The following is a 17,468-nucleotide window of genomic DNA, read 5'->3' as shown; positions in this document are numbered from 1 at the left end:
CCCATCTCTCGATTTGTGTCAGAAGATGGGCGCCCTTCTCTTTTCAAAATTTCCCTGATAGTCATAGCTGCATAGGGTGGAGGAGACTCGCAGGCAGTGTCATACCAAGGGGGGGGGGGGCGGTGGTGGCGGTACGCCCCGGGTGCACGCCGCTGGGGGGGGGGCCACGTGCCTATCTGCTCCGCTTGTTCTGTGCTCCCTCTGCCCCAGAACAGGTTACTTCCTGTTCCGGGGCAGAGGAAGCATGGAACGAGCGAAGCCGACAGGCACGCAGCACCCCCCCAGCAGGTAAAAATGCACCTGGGGGGGTGTCCTTTCGCTAGGGGGGAGGGGGTGTCCTTTCGCCGGGGGTGGGGGGGTTGCGCTGCACCCGGGGGGGGGGGGCGCATCAGCGATCCACCCCGGGTGTCAGCCACCCTAGGAACATCACTGCTCGCAGGAGAAATCCAAGGTTTAAGCTGCAGAACTGAAACACAATAATATTGTTCTCAGAAAGCATAGAGATGCTTTCAAATGCAGTGTTTCTGCTGTAAATTCAAGATGGCTATTAAATGAATTAAACCCTTCTTCAATTGGAAACATTCATCATATAAGTTCAAACTAAAAACAGATTTGTTCTTCTTATAAAGCTGATGCTTATTATCTTGATAGTGTAATTGCATTTGAAACGAATAAAGACTGGTTTTGCTCATGCAAATGAAATGCAGTCAAATATTTTTCTTCTTTGTAGAACTGTCACATGCACATTGGGATCCCAAGTAGAAAAGCAACTACATAACAAGAGAAACTTAACTGCTGGACTGTACAGCTGACACAGAACACATTAATTCAGGCACTTTTCTGTCACAGCAAATAAAATAGGGCAACAAACAAAAGCAGGGAAAAAAAAAAAGGATGAAAACAAATATCAGAAATGTCATGACTTGATTCCCTGCAGGAGTCAAGTTGACTTCACAGAAATGGAACATAGCTTTGATTTTCCCAACAGGAAAATATTTATTCAGTCTGTAACAAACAGGATTCCAATTTTAAAGGTCTAATAGAGAAGTGTGAGCTTTGTGACTTACCTTGCAATTACTGAATTCAGAACTATTTAGACTCTTCTAAAAACATATGCAAAATGTTCTTGTTTTGCCCCATGCTAAAGAACTGTAAGCAAGCATTATCAAAAACATAATTAGGCCACAAAAAAATCTACCTACTACATAGCATATAAAAGAATGGCAACTGCAACTTGCTAGCAACTCAGCAAAGAGTACGCTTGTTTCCACAACCAGCATGATCAGCACAATAAAAAGGTTAATATTAGTGAGATAGTGAGGTTAATATTAGTGAGATAGTGAGATCTCACCTTGAGTATGTTTATGTTTATTTAAAAACTTGATATACTGCTTACCTTTGTGAGAACAAAACAGTTTCCAATTCAAAATTAAGTGCCCTGTTTACTAAGGCACACTAGCGTTTTTAGCGCATGCTAAAGTCTAGCACACTAATGCTAGAGACACCCATATATTCCTATGAGTGTCTCTAGTATTAGCATGCACTAAAAACAATAGCATGCCTATAGCACAGCTTAGTAAATAGGGCCCTAAATAATTGAAAAGAACTCCATGAAATGAAAGGACAGATCTAATATGACCACATAAAAATGCAATCATATCCTAGCTAACATAAATAAGAAAAACAAACACATCTTGAATAAATAACATCAATATTAATGCAAGGTTTCCAGGAAAAACTAGTGCAGTCCCCTCTCTCCTTCCAATTGGGCATCAAAATTTGTTGGAAAAGGGAGAATTTTAGCCAGATTTTAAATATCTTAAAGTTTAATTTGGCCGGAATCTCTTTGGGGAGGCCATTCCAAAATGTAGGTGTGAACCAGATGAGCACACTTGAGTGGTCTCCCAATGACCCCTAGAAGAGTTGAGCAAGGTCACTATGATCCTGTAAGTATAGGGAATAGTCATATGGCTCAAATAAGATGGTAATTGTTCATGTAATGATTTGTGTGCTATACAAAGAATTTTAAATTTGACCTGATAAATAGGTAATCAATTAAATCTTATAAACAAAGGAGTAATATGGTCAAACTTCCGAGCATGTCCCAGAACTCTGATAGTTGGTTAGCAGGTTCATCAAAATAACCTCAAAAAGAATGTAACTGCCTCAAAATATAGAAACCTTTTTTGACCACAGAAGATATCTCTTCAATGAAACTAAGTTTATGTGCGAGTGAAGTCAATTTACTTATAGATTAATAAAGAGAGTAAGTGAAACTACTGTGGCTTACAACCCTACGGCCTACCAGGATCTAGCCCGGCTCCGGCCTGCACCCAGCACAGTAAATGAGAACCGTTGTTTGTGGCCCTGGTTTCGGGTACATGACCCAAAGAGCTAGCTGGTGAGAGCAGTGTTACATACGCTTACTGCATATGATCTGTCCGATAGAAATGATCTAAACCATGTCAAAGCCGTACTTGTGATTCCAATAGACTGCAGCTGCTGAATAAGAAAAGTATAAATACATAAGTATTGCCACACTGGGACAGACCAAAGGTTCATCAAGCCCAGCATCCTGTTTCCAACAGTGGCCAAACCAGGTCACAAATACCTGACAAGATCCCAAAAAAGACAGGTTAAGTTTAAATAATTATGTATGATTTTCAAAATATTCTCCAAAGCAGCACTCTCTTGCATGACAACATCTGTGAAGTCATATTTGCCTAACAGAATTCTATGTTCTGAAAGTGCTAGGCTTTTGCAATTACCCAATGCGATGTCATATCATGTGGCAGATATATAAAATATTGTTTTCCCTAACTTGGCCTTTAAATAAATTATGATTTTTTAATAACAAATAAATGTACTTCTCTTTATCCATAAATATAAGCAAGATTCATAGTTTTACAAAAATGATTTAAAGAAAACCATAACAAAAAAGGAAAAAAAAATCACCACTAACTGAGAATGTTAAGCTAGCGCTCAATGGGTGCCGGTACGGGCTCTCCCGAAATGGCCGTGCAGCAAGTGCTTTACTTGCCACCCAGCCATTTCTGGCAGGAAACCGAGACCTGCCCTTTTACCAGCTGCGGTAAAAGGTGGCCTCGGTGCGCATCTAAAGCACGCGCCGATGCCAACGCAGACCCCCTTTTGCCACGGCTTGGTAAAAGGGCCCCTCTGACCTTTATGCATCACTGATCTGCTGTTTTGCTACCCATCTTGTATCTTGTAGATTTCCTGCCTGCTGTTTCTTAGGACGAAAAACAACAAGGCCGAGGAGTTCAAAAGTTGATAAATAGTAAATAAAATATCAAATAACAAAACCAAAACTCACAGCAGGAGGAGCATAATAGACTTACCAATAATAGACTAACCAATAAGAACCAAAGTCAGATCATCAAGATCCTACCTAAACCTACACTACCCAAATTGCAAAGGACTGAAATACAAAACAACTTACGCAGCCGGCTTCTCCTACATAAGCGCAAAACTATGGAATGGGCTCCCAAAAGCTATGAAAACAATCCACGACCACTTGAACTTCAGGAAATCACTAAAAACCTACCTCTTCAAAAAGGCCTACCCCAACGACCCCAGGTAACCCTCTTCACCTACCAACACAGCAGGACTATGATCGAACAGGACATCACGCAATCTTCATCCATTCCGACTCTCCACTTATACCTCATATGATCACTATACAACTTTGTATTTGTTATCCACCGACTGGGTAAACGCCTTTGACGGTACTATGTAAGCCACATTGAGCCTGCAAATAGGTGGAAAAATGTGGGGTACAAATGCAACAAATAAATAAATAAATGACTTGACACGGCTGTGTTTCGGCAAGGGTGCCTGCATCAGGAGTTTATTGTACTACAGTAAAATAAACAATACACTGCGTCAGTAAAGGGTCAACATGAGATAACTTTTACAAGCCACATGATATTACAAGTAACTTGAGGTGAAATTTAAGACTTAAAGCAATGAACATTTTATCTTTTGAAGTGAATAAAAAGACTTGTTTCAAATGCACAACTATGGTACATGATTACGATTCTACTAAAACCATCTTTCTTATTGTAATACATTTAAATTCAAATGCAATAAACATTATAGAATAAGCTAGTGCTGCATCTATCAAATTGATTAAATACTAAGAGCCCTGTTTACTAAGCCATGCTAGAGGCGCATTAGTGTTTTTAGCATGCGCTAATCATTAGTGCGTGCTAGCTGTGTAGGTGCCCACAATATTCCTATAGTGCATGCTAATTTTGTGCATTCGCTAAAAATGCTAGCACACCTTAGTAAACATAACCCTAATTCACTTATAGCTAAAGCGTTGAGTGTCTCTAATTATGAGAAATGTTTTAATTTTTGGCTAAAGGGGAACTGGAAATGGGACTTGATATACTGCCTTTCTGTGGTTTTTGCAACTATATTCAAAGTGGTTTACCAGGTATATACTGGTACTTATTTGTACCTGGGCCAATGGAGGGTTAAGGGGCCCTTTTACTAAGTCATGCAAGCGTCTATTCGTGCCCAACGTATGCCAAAATCGAGTTACTGCACGGCTACCGCATGGCCCTTACAGTAATTTCATTTTTGGCACGCGTTTGCTACACAAGCCCGAAAAATATTTTTTTATTTTCTGGTGCACATCAGCTACACGTGCCAAGTGGCATTTGGTGCTCGTAGCTCCTTACCTCCCAGTTACCGCGTGAGACTTTACCGCTAGGTCAATGACTGATGGTAAGATGGATGCACGGAAATTTTGATTTTGCCGCACGTCCATTTTCGGCAAAAATGTAAAAAAAAGGCTTTGTTTTACAGGCAAGCTAAAAAATGGATTGGCGCATATCCCAAAACCCGCGCCTACACTATCGCAAGTCATTTTTCAGCGCACCTTAGTAAAAAGACCCCTAAGTGACTTGCCCAAAGTCACAAGGAGCTGCAGTTGGAACTAAACCCAGTTCCACAGGATCAAGTTCCGCTGCACTAACCCAGTGGCGTAGCCAAGGGTGGGCCTAGGTGGGCCAGGCCTGCCCACTTTGGGCTCAGGCCCACCCAGTAGCAGCACACCTATGCTGATTCCCTAGCCCCACCAGCTGGAAACTCCCAACAACTGTCCCTCCTGCATACCTTGTAAATAGCAGATGGCATGCAGGTGAGACAAGGAGAGACAAAATCACCTGTGGGACAGGGAGGGGTTCTTCTGCCCACCCATCTTGAGTCCAGGCCCACCCAAAGTTGGGTGTCTGGCTACGCCCCTGCACTAACCACTAGGCTACTCCTCCAATATGCAGCCCCATGGATTGGATTTAGAAGTAGGTTATAGACATTTTCTGTAAACATCATCACTCACATACCTAAAGTGTTGTTTGTCTCTACTTATGAAGTAATGAAGAAATAACATGTAGTTATAATTGCCAAAAGACCTGTTATGTCTGAAAAATGAAAACAGAACTGCTTGTAAATACGTATCAAACCAAGGATGTGTCTAAACCCATAGCTGTAAACTCGATAAGAAGTTTATCTCAAGGAATAGTGTTTTAAAAATGTGTGCAATAGGCCTAAAAGTTATATGCAGTCTACAAACTAAAAAAAAAAAATGCTGATGTTGTTTTAAAATGCAGCTTTGTACAGGGGCTTATTAAGAATGTGAACAGAGACACATATCACCACCTAGGACAAACCCAAAATGTTGAGACTCATATACAATAAATTTGTGTCAGTATAATGACTGGAATTAAGCCAACAAACACTCTACTTGTACAATGGGATGAGTTAAGTTGAAAGATATATGTATATTGGCAATGCTGAGATATTAGACAATTAAAAACTTTCAAAAATACACATATAAAAAAAATAGGAAGGAATTAAAAAGTGCATCTCTGATGGCCAGTTGTATGATAATTTTAATACAACTGGTTAGATCTAAAATGAGCAGTTAAATAAAACCATTAGCAATGACCAGTTAAGAGCTAGTTCATAGCCATAAACAATAGCAAGTTTAAAACAGACAGTTGAAATGTCGCTGGTAAATACCTTGTGCAGACTTACTTGTGGTTTTCAGAAAGGAACAACTCAGAATAAAAAATAAATAAATAAATAAACAGCATAGAATAAAAGTTGAAAATGAAAGAACTTACTTTGAACAAAGGCAACTGTTGCTTAAGCAATCACAGTTTAAGTAAAAATGAGTAAATGTGGCATATGCTCTGTATGATATTAAATGCAAAACTTCATGCCAAAGTTGAGAATGACTACTCTAGAGATCGCATAGCTTGTAAGGGCAATTAAGGAATTAAAACTACTGTACAAAAAAATATGAGCATATGCATATGCTAATGTTATGTGAAAGATATTGAAACAAAAAAAAATTGTATATGAACTGGAACTCTGTGGCAGTGTTAAATATGAAAGATGCATAAATGACACATATCTGGTTAAAAACTATTTAAAAAAAACAGTTTTCTGGGAGACACTGTGATATCTACTTATTAAAGAAACCACATAACTTTAATCTAATAAAAACTGGTTATTTTGTGGTCAGTAACTGGGAAACAGCAGTGGTGATTTACACAGAAGTAACGATGTCTATAGAAAAGGTTTTGTAATCTACTTCTAAATTCAGTCCATGGGGATGGACAGTATATTGTGTACATTATTATAGTGCAATAGACTCCTGGTACAGGCACCATTGCCGAAACATGGCCAAATTGAGTTGTGCTCCTCCAGCTGTAAGTTTTGATCTTGTTATTGGATATTTGATCTACTATTTAGAATAAACAGAAGTTCTGATGACACATTTTGGAAGCCTTGGCCTTGTGTTTTCAGACCTCACTTTTCTGTTTTGACTATCTGTTGCCCATGACGACCTTGCTCTGCTTGCTCTTGACAGGATTGGGGTAATACCAATTTGTCATTGGAGACAGGTCTCACCGGGGTCTTTGTGTATGGGTTGAACTCAAAAGTATAGCATGTCCTCCAGCGTTGGTAGGCCTGCCCTGTTTTTATGCTCTCACTTAATACTTACTCCAAGGTGGCTGATAAATTTTAGTGTTTAACATGCAGATAGTACAGTGTGAATATCAATCAGAGAAAAGCTTGCCATAGTAAAACCTAATTTGCATCTGATGTTTCTTCATTTAAACATATCTGAGTGCAGATTTCTTTGGCAGATATCCACTAACATTTTCTGGAATCACAATGGTGGACATCCTCAGGCCTTATTGCAAAGCATGCTAGTTTGTACATACCTTAAACAGCCTTGTCATGCATCTTTAATGCAGAGGCTCATAAGTCTTAACTCGTGGCACTGGGGAAAGTCAGAGGTGCCAGCAATATACAGTGTTGTAAAAAATTGGACAGAGGTTATCTTCTTAATAGATACAAGAGGACCACAGAGTAATTTGTTTTACAGCTGATAAAGATGGCATTTACAGTACCCTTAATTTTAAGTTTCAGGCAGTGACAGTTTTCATTTTGTTGAACAAATATCACTTTTATTTATATAATATCTACAGTGACCTCTCTTAGATCTACTGTGTGTACTAAAGGATTATATTTCACATAAAGGCAATGGCAAACCATCTCACTAATAGTTTTCCAAGAAACTGTCACAGGAGTGGCAGCCCATATAAATTATTCAGGAGTTGGTACTTGTGTTCAGGAGAATACCTTTACCTTTATTTCCCCAGTGATATTTATTTGTAAAAATACAAGTTGCATCTTTCCTACTCTTTCAAAAAGACCAGGAGATACTCAATGAAACTGTATGGAAATACATTTAAAACAAATAGGAGGAAATATTTTTCTGCTCAAAGAATAGTTAAGCTCTGGAACTCATTGCCGGAGGATATGGTAACAGCAGTTAGCATATCTGGGTTTAAAAAAGGTTTGGGCAAGTTACTGGAGGAAAGGTTCACAGTCTGTTATTGAGATGGACATGGGGGCAGCCACTGCTTGACCCAGGATTGGTAGCATGGAATGTTGCTACTTTGTTGGTTTCTGTCAGGTATTTGTATGTACAGCAATGTCAGATGTCCAAATCTTGCCTTTGAAAAATTGGGATTTGGATGTTTCAAGCACATGAACATCCATTTTGGCATTTTGAGACATCCATATGCTTTGAATTTGAATACCTTAGCAGTGCCGAAGCGAGGGCTAATGGCACCCGGGGCGGGTTGCCGCTGCGCACCCCCCCCCCCCGGGTGCAGCATGGCGCGACCCCCCCTGTGGCGCAACCCCCTCTGACCGCATTCTTACCTGCGGGAGGGCCGATCCGCCCCGAGTGCATGTCACTCGGAGCTGCGTCGGCCCCGCTGGTTCCCTGCTCTCTCTGCCCCGGAACAGGAAGTAACCTGTTCCGGGGCAGAGAGAGCAGGGAAACAGCGGGGCCGGCACCCCCCCCCCAGCGCGTGCACCCGGAGCGGACCGCCCCTCCCGCCCCTCCCTTCCTACGCCACTGTACCTTAGTCTTATCATATTTGTCAAACTACAAATGTAAAGATATAATTAATGTATTGCAATTTCCTAAATTTTACTGGTAATTTGCATTATAATAAACTTTAGGTTATTATGTCCAAACTTAATTGGACTTGATAGCTTAGTCTGAGGTTTTTATTGTTTTTGTTGTTTTAAGCGAGTAGCTTGGTCTTTAAATTCAATAGAAATGTAATGTAATTCCATTAATAATGGTGATCTTCAGTGAAGGGCCCTTTTACTATGCCACGTAAGTGTCTACGCTTGCCCAGCATGCGTCAAAATGAAGTTACCGCATGGCTACAATGTGGCCCTTGCAGTAATTTCATTTTTGGTGCGCATCCACTACATGCGCCCGAAAAAATATATTTTATTTTCTGGCACACGTCAGCTAGGTGCACCAAGTGGCATTTGGCTCGCGTAGGTCATCACTAGATCAATGGCTGGCGATAAGGTTTCAGACCCAAAATGGGCGCGCGGCAATTTTCATTTTGCCGCACGTCCATTTTCGGAAAAAATTAAAAAAGGCATTTTTTGCAGGTACACTTAAAAATGATTCTGCATGCAACCAAAACTCGCATCTACACTACCGCAGGCCATTTTTCAGCAGACCTTAGTAAGGACCCCTAAATGATTAAGGGCTGGAGCAGTGGTTAAAACTCTGTTTTGTGAATGGAATCCGTGACCCATCCTCTTGCTAGCAACGTCATCTGAATGAGCCAATGCCTTAAGGGGCAACACTGTTTACTAAGCCACTCAGTAGGTACGCTAATGTTTTTAGCATGCTCTAAAAATTAGCGCACACTAACACTAGAAACACCGTTAGTAAACAGGGCCTGTATGGATTTTATTATTGTTTAATAATGTAATAGAATATATGTCTTGAAGTTGATTGGGCAAGTCACTTAACTCTCCATTGCCCCAGGTACAAAATAAGTACCTGTATATAATATGTAAACCGCTTTGATTGTAACCACAGAAAGGCAGTATATCAAGTCTCATCCCCTTTCCCCTTCCCTAATACTATCTGTGTAAATCATGCATTTTAATGTTATTGTATTTTATGTTGACTATACGTAATGTCCTGGACATCTAGAAAAATGGGAGAATCTGTATATAAAAGTATGTCTGTCAGGGTATAGCATACAATGCTTAAATATTATACGTATTGTAGAGGAAAAAAGGCCTCGAGAAGCCCCCAGCTCTGGTTTTAGCTTCGGGGGCTGGACTGCTTCATCATCGGCCAAAAACCTCTTAGCTTTATTGGTTTTATTTCAATGTTATCTTGATTTTGCTCAATTATTGAATTGCATGAATATTAGGTTTCCTACGTATCAGATTACTTAACTTATCTGTTGCTTCTTGGCTTGTCTGTTGCTCCTTCTCCTTTGGGTCAGAATTTAAGGTGTGGGAAGGACCCAAACGAGAAGGAGCAACAGACAAGCCAAGAAGCAACAGATAAGTTAAGTAATCTGATGCGTAGGAAACCTAATATTTATGCAATTCAATAATTAAGCAAAATCAAGATAACATTGAAATAAAACCAATAAAGCTAAGAGGTTTTTGGCCGATGATGAAGCAGTCCAGCCCCCGAAGCTAAAACCAGAGCTGGGGGCTTCTTGAGGCCTTTTTTCCTCTACAATACGTATAATATTTAAGCATTGTATGCTATAGCCTGACAGACATACTTTATATACAGATTCTCCCATTTTTCTAGATATCCAGTACATTAAAAAAGGAGATCACCTCTTGTACTTCTAGTTTAGAATCTATACGTAATGTCTACAGTCTACCCACTGGGTGCAGGGGGGAGAGAAGAGATTGCTGGACATGGAGAGGAGAGGAGGGGAGGGCAGAGGGGAGAGAGAAGAGATCACTGGACAGGAGGGCAGGGCAGAGGGGAGAGAGAAGAGATCGCTGGACAGGAGGGGAGGGCAGGGGCAGGAGGGGAGGGCAGGGGGAGAGAAGTTATCGCTGGACATGGAGAGGAGGGTAGGGCAGGGGGAGAGAGAAGAGATCACTGGACAGGAGAGGAGGGCAGGGCAGGGGGGAGAAGAGATCTCAGGGGAGGGCAGGGGAGAGAGGAGAATTGCTGAACATGGATGGATGAATGGAGGGGACAGGGGAGAGAGGAAATTTACTAGATATGGGTGGATGGAGGAAAGGCCAGGGGAGAATGGAGAGTTGCTGGACATGGATGGATGGAGGGGAGGGAGGTCAGGAAGGAGACGCACATGGATGGAGGAGAGGGAAGAGAGGAGAAATGCTGGACATGGATGGATGGAGTGGAGTGGAGGGCAGGGAAGAGAGGAAAAATGTTGGACAAGGATGAAGGGAAGGAAAGACAAAGGAATAAGATGCACACGGATGGAGGGGAAGGGAAAGAGGAGAAATGCTGGATATGGATGGAGGGTGTCGCCTGGTCTCCCTTCTACAGACCAGCCAGGGTCAACCCTGTACAGCTTGAAGGATTCTATGCATTCCAGGACACTCGGATTACAATCTTGGTCTTACTCCAGACCTTCAATTTCTGCAGCTCCTTTCAGTAAACCGCTGCACCAGCTGTCCTTACGGTAGTAGTTGAACAAAATGGGCAGCAGCTCCAATACCTTTATAAGTCAAAAGGTTTTATTTACAAAGGTTAAATCACACAGTCTTATTCTTGTTCCAACTTCATCATCACAGGACAGCTCCACACCTGAAGCTTCTTACATTTTACTGCATCCCAATCATATAGTTTAAGTTCCTGCCTCAAACAATTTTAACCACAGTTCAGTTTTCCTCAGCACTACCTTCTGTCCTCAGTCTCAGTCTCCTCTTTTAAGGAGCTTTAATCACAATTCAATCTTTCCAGGCACTACCTTCTGTCCTTGTGTAGTATGCTGTACTAATCTCCACAGGTTCCTCCCAAACTTCACCAGCTTTGCTTCCCCAGTCTTAAACAATTCAGGTAGCACTGCAGCCAGGAAACCTTTCACCTTGCCAGCTGGAGTCTGTGCAAGAGATGAAACCTCCATCTCCTCCACTGCCTCAATTTTATCCCTCTCCATAGCCTCCTCCCCACCTAATTCTCGCAGCTGCTCCTCATCTCCCTGATCAGAAACCATCTCCCAGTCATGCCCTTCCCCCTCTATCTCCTGAGAGTCCTGCCTAAGATCAGGTGGGTTCTGGGATGGTAGTTCTAGTTAGTATTCTGGTTGGCATTTTGGCCACTAGGGGGCGAATTCCATGTTTATAAGGAATGTGTGAACGATATTTGCTCTTCCTCAAGAGCACACCTTCCTTCTGCCTCTGCCTTCGCCCTCCTTGAAGCGGACTCCTCTCAAACCCCTTACAAGGGGAAATTGCTGAATTTAAGGGCTGGATCGGAACACTTTCAGGGCAGATGCTGAAACTAGAGGAAGGATAGGGACAGGGCTACAGATGGTAGACAGGATGCATAAGGACACAGGAGGATGGTGGACATGGTGAGAGAAAAAATATCAAATGGAAAGAAGACACTGCATAAAACAGAAGACACTGGGACCAAAGCAAATAGAAAAACTAAATGATCAGTCAACAAAGGTAGAAAAAAGTATTTTATTCAGAATTTATTAATTGGAATATGTCAGCTTTTGGAAATGTGTATCTGTGATATTTTTCATGTAAGTTTCAATTATTCTAGTATTGCTGCATACTGAGTCTGACTTCTTGAGGTAACTTTCCAGTTCAGTATTTTGCCTTCATATTTTTTTTATTTCTAGTTCCTTGTGTCATATCTGCTGTCATGTGTTTTTCATGTGTGATCAAGGTGCAGTATTCTGCTAATGTGTAGTATTTGCAGCCCTTTTTGTTTTGTTTTTCATTATGTAGTGTACTTGTGTTGTAGAGCCCGGTGTAATTACAGTGCTGCCTTTCCACGCATAAGGTTGTAGCTCGTACTGTCCTAGGAATTAGTGCTGTTATGGTTTGGTAAGGTTATGAGTGGGTTTTTCCACAAGTTTGTGTACAGTGTTTTGCAGTGGAGAGATTGTGTTTTGGCCTTACTGAGGTGGCACCAAAACATCAGGAAAGGTGTAGAGCCTAAATCATGACACACTACCTCTTGAAGGATCTACATATAGGGCAGGGGCCCGGCCCGGTGGCGGATGGAGGGGAGCGGGTGGAGGAGGGAGCGGCGGCAGCGGCGGCGGTGGCGACCTCGGGGGGGGGGGGGAGGGCCAGGGGCGGCCTTGTCCCAGGCCAGGCCCAGCCTCTCGGTGGCCCTGGAAATGTCATGATTTTCCAGGGTTTGAGGTGGCTCAACCTTGGCTCCCCTGCCTTTTTAGGAAGTTTTCTTATGTGATTCTTTAAACTTGTGCTGCAGCCCCTGCATCTCCCTGCATTGATATATCTCAAGTGTGTAAAAGTGAACACTGGATGGAGTGCTGAGACAAAACCACAGCTTTGCCAATTCCTACTACTGAGACTGAGTAGGTCTTGTAAATTGTGCAGATGTGCAATTACTGACAAGGGAAGTAAGTAGGTGCCTCTGGACTCTCCCTTTAAGTCCTGGATCAGACATACTCTTCTCCCTCCCAGCATGTCCCATTGCCTCCAGAGCCATGGCTGGATTTTTACAACATGACTTGACCCACATAAAGGGGGGAGGGGAGCTGTAAGTTCATGAACCTTGCTAGAGATGGTGCCAGGTAATCTGAACAGTGCCTCCACTATATGTATTTCATAAATTTAAAGTCGACAACACATTTCAACTCTTACCTTTGCTTTCACATTTCTTGGCTGCTAGGAGATGACAGATTTTAAGCTTTCACACTGGTGCATAGCCAAATACAATGAAAGTTCATAGTTGTTTTATGACACTTTTATCAAATAGTTTGATCTGCATAAGTTTTTGAATGTTAAAAAATAGGGTCAGGGTCAAAACACACCCATTCCCTGGGTGCTCTTTACTTTTCCTTCTCATAGACAGTTTTATGTTGGATAGCAGGTTTCAAAATAAGTTATTGTTAAGAGAAGAAACATTTGCCCAAAATTTAACCAAATGTTAAGTGAATGGAGAGTTCTTTTTATTGTATACTTCAGAACTATGTGTTCTTTAGAAATATCTGTGATTTTTTTTTTTTTTGTAAGGTAAAGACATCCTCTAATGAAATTCAGCTGAGAAGGAACTAATAAAACATTAGAAAGAATGTTAGCTCTAATGAGAAAACAAGTTTGGCACAGGATGCTATGTGTAACTATGTAATCAAAGTGAAGATTTCCAGAGAAAGTGCAAAAAAAACATAAGAAAGAAGACGAAATGGCAAACATATGTCAAACTGCATACTTTTCTTACCTTTCATTACACTGTCATCCTCTAAGAAAGATAATATTCCAGGTCCAATACAGAATTTTATCTAGTCCAGACAAGAGTAACCAGAGATGTGCTTTCTTTGGTATGTTATCAGTAGTAACGGCTTTATTGTACTAACTGCGGTGCCCTTTTACTAAAGGGCGGTAGGGCTACCGCCGTGTTGGCGTGCAGCAAATCAGAACTACCGCTGGACTACAGCAGGAGCCTAGGGGTAGTCCTGGCCTCTGCCACGTACCAACTCAGGCGCTTGAAAATGCATTTTTATGTTCTAGTACCAGGGGCTTACCCAGTAGTAATTGGGCAGCCCCATGTGCTGCCCGGTTACCGCCGGTTGAGCGCAGGAGCCCGTACTGCCTCCTCAATGGATGGTGGTGAGGGATCCCCCAGAAAATGGCTATGCAGCAAGTGGTTCATTTCCCACAGGGGCCATTTCCCTTTTTATAAAAAGCCTTTAATCCTCTGTGGTAAAGGGGGAGTCTCAGTGTGTGGTGATTACCCACATTTTGTTGTAATTGTAAAAAAAAAAAAAATTCTCCCCAGGTCCTCTCTCCTGGTTCAGACTCCCCTTATCCCAATAGTACATTTTAAAAAACAAACATATTGATCAAGTGCTTCGAGACTACCTCATGCCATCCACTTATAGCCTGACAACCTCCATAATCCCCCTCCACCCCCCACCCAAAAAAAGAGCACAATAAACTTCAAAGACAAGGCAGGAGGTGGTAGAAGCTTAACATCTTTCTGGCATCCAGGGCAGCTTTGGCCAGCACAACTTCCCTATCCAGATACTTTAAAAATGTATCCAGATAATTTTCAGCTGCGTAAATTGCTAAGGGAACCTTTTACTAACATGTGGTAAGTACTAAGGGGTCATTTTACTAAGGCATGCTGAAAAATGGCCTGCGCTGGTGTAGATGCATGTTTTGGACATGTGTAGGTCCATTTTTCAGCGTGCCTGAAAAAAAGCCTTTTTTTTGTGACCGAAAATGAACGTGCAGCAAAATTAAAACTCTTGTGCGTCCATTTTCGGCATGAGACCTTACTGCCACCCATTGACTTAGCAGTAAGGTCTCACGTGTTAACCAGGCAGTAATCATCAGCACATGTAAACTGCCGATTACCGCCGATAAGTGCCACATGATAGAAAATAGAAAATATTTTCTACCACGTGTTTTGGACATGTGTCAAAAATGAAATTACTTAACGGGGCAAGCAGTAGCCGGGCAGTAGTTCCAATTTGATGCATGTTGGAAGCACGTAGGCACCTATCAGGCTTATTTTTGAAAGGGATCGCTGGCGATCTTCCGACACAAATCGGGAGATCGCCGGCGATCTCTCAATCCCGGCCAAATCGGTATTATCAAAAGCCGATTTTGGCCGGACCCAATTGCTTTTTCGTTGCGGCGCCGGCCAACCTTCAAGGGGGCGTGTTGGTAGGATAGCGAAGGTGGGAAGGGGGGCAGAGTGGGGCGGGGTTACGAGATGGTTGGCTTCACCTTATTATGAAAAAAAAAACGTCGGCTCGAACAAGTATTTCGCCGGGCAGACTTGGTCCATGTATGTTTAGGACCAAGTCCCAAAAAAGAGCCCCAACTGACCACCGGAGGGAAGCAGGGATCACCTCCCCTTACTCCCCAAGTGGTCACCAACCCCCCTCCCACACACACACACAAAAAATTAAAATATTTTTTGCCAGCCTGTATGCCAGCCTCAAATGTCATACCCAGCTCCCTGACAGCAGTATGCAGGTCCCCCTGGAGCAGTTTTTATTGGGTGCACTGCACTTCAGGCAGGTGGACCCAGGCCTATCCCCCCCTACCTGTTACACTTGTGGTGGTTAATGTTGAGCCCTCCAAAAAAAACCCAAAATCCACTGTACCCACATGTAGGTGCCCCCCTGCACCCCTTAGGGCTATGGTAATGGTGTAGACTTGTGGGCAGTGGGTTTTGGGGGGGATCTGGGGGGCTTAGCACACAAGGGAAGGGTGCTATATACCTGGAAGCTAATTTTGTTTCTTTTAAAGATTTTTTAAGTGTCCCCTAGGGTGCCCGGTTGGTGTCCTGGCATGTCAGGGAGGCCAGTGCACTATAAATGCTGGCTCCTCCCATGGCCAAATGCCTTGCATTTCGTCGGGTTTGAGATGGCCGGGTCCGGTTTCCATTATGGCTGAAAATCGGAGCCGACTATCTCATCTAAACCCAGCGATCCGCCGGCAATCCTATTCTAAACCCGGCGAGTGATTTGGCCAGCATCAAGCGTATTTCAAAAATACGCTTGGCTCCGCCCACTTATGGCACCGGGCCCGAAGATGACCGGCCATCAATTTCACCTGCGCCATTCAATTAGTCCCCTCTATGCGCCTTAGTAAAAGGGACCCTATTGCATGCTTTCCACAGATAAAAATGCAATACTGTGGGCATGCTCAGACGTCCCATGGCAGTTTTAGAATTGACACATGCTACCCACGTAGTAAAACATAAAATGTATTTTTTAACGCTGAGGTTTGTTTGAGGGCTGAGAGTGGGTACAAGTATGCTAATCGGTTAGCACGTGGGCACTGCTGTATGCTAACTGATTAGCTCAGGATTAGCATGTTAACCCTTACCACCTACAATATAGGTGGCAGTAAAGGCTCATGCACTAATGGTCATGCAATAATGGGGAAATTAGCACATGGACACTTCAACGAAAAAATTATAAAGCTCCGGCACAAGATACCTACCAATACCACCGAGTACACAAGTGTAACGGGGGTAGGAATTAATAAGGGAAAAAAATACTTACCTGGGGTCCGTTTTGGGGGCTCCGGGGCTATTTTTATGGCTGGAGGGCGTCCGGGTGCCTGGAGAGGAGAGCAGAAGTGCTGCAGGGAGCAGCAGCGTTTTTTTGGCCCGTTCTGGGAGGGAGTGCCAGATTTTTCGGACTCCCGGGAGCGAATGGGCGCGTTCCCGGGAGTGGGGTGATGTCTTGGGTGGCTGGCATTTCGGGCCTGGGGATGTGGAGCGAGGGAAAAGAGGATTCGGGCTAGATTTCGGGCCCGTTTTCTGTTTGGGACGCTGGGAGGAGCGAGCGCCGTCAGAGGACGTCGGCACGAGTGTGCATGAGGTGGCGCGCCTCATGCACGAATCGCGAACGCGGGTCTTCGCGTCTAGGCCGAAGCCGGGGCCTAAATTTTGGGCCGGTTTCGGTTGTTTTTTTATTTTTACTCCGTTTCGGCTCCAGGACGTCCGGGACCGGATCCAGGGGAAGTCTACAGGTGTGGGGAAAATCTATAATCAGGTAAGGGGGTTTTTAACCCGAAATTTTAATTTATTTATTTTTAAATTGTACAAATAGGGTTTTTGATTTTTAAAAAATCAGGGATTTGTTTAATTTAAATTCTGTTTTTGGATTTGGGGTTAGGGAATTTTTTAGGATTTTTGTAGTACTTTAGTTTTCTAATTTTTGTATTTTAAATAGGAGTTTTTGACAGGAGTGAGTTTTATAGGGTTAGGAAAGGGTTAATTTTTTTAATTCGATAAGGTAGTACCGGGAGGGGAGTTGGACATTTTTGGGATGATTTTTGGTCGGATTTAGGGATTTTGGAGGGGTTTAGAACAGGTTATTTGAGGGCGGACATTGGAATTTGGGATTTTTAAAATTGAA

Source organism: Microcaecilia unicolor, chromosome 7, assembly GCF_901765095.1.
Source record: "Microcaecilia unicolor chromosome 7, aMicUni1.1, whole genome shotgun sequence".
Lineage (NCBI taxonomy): Eukaryota > Metazoa > Chordata > Amphibia > Gymnophiona > Siphonopidae > Microcaecilia > Microcaecilia unicolor.
This window is presented reverse-complemented; position numbering follows the sequence as displayed.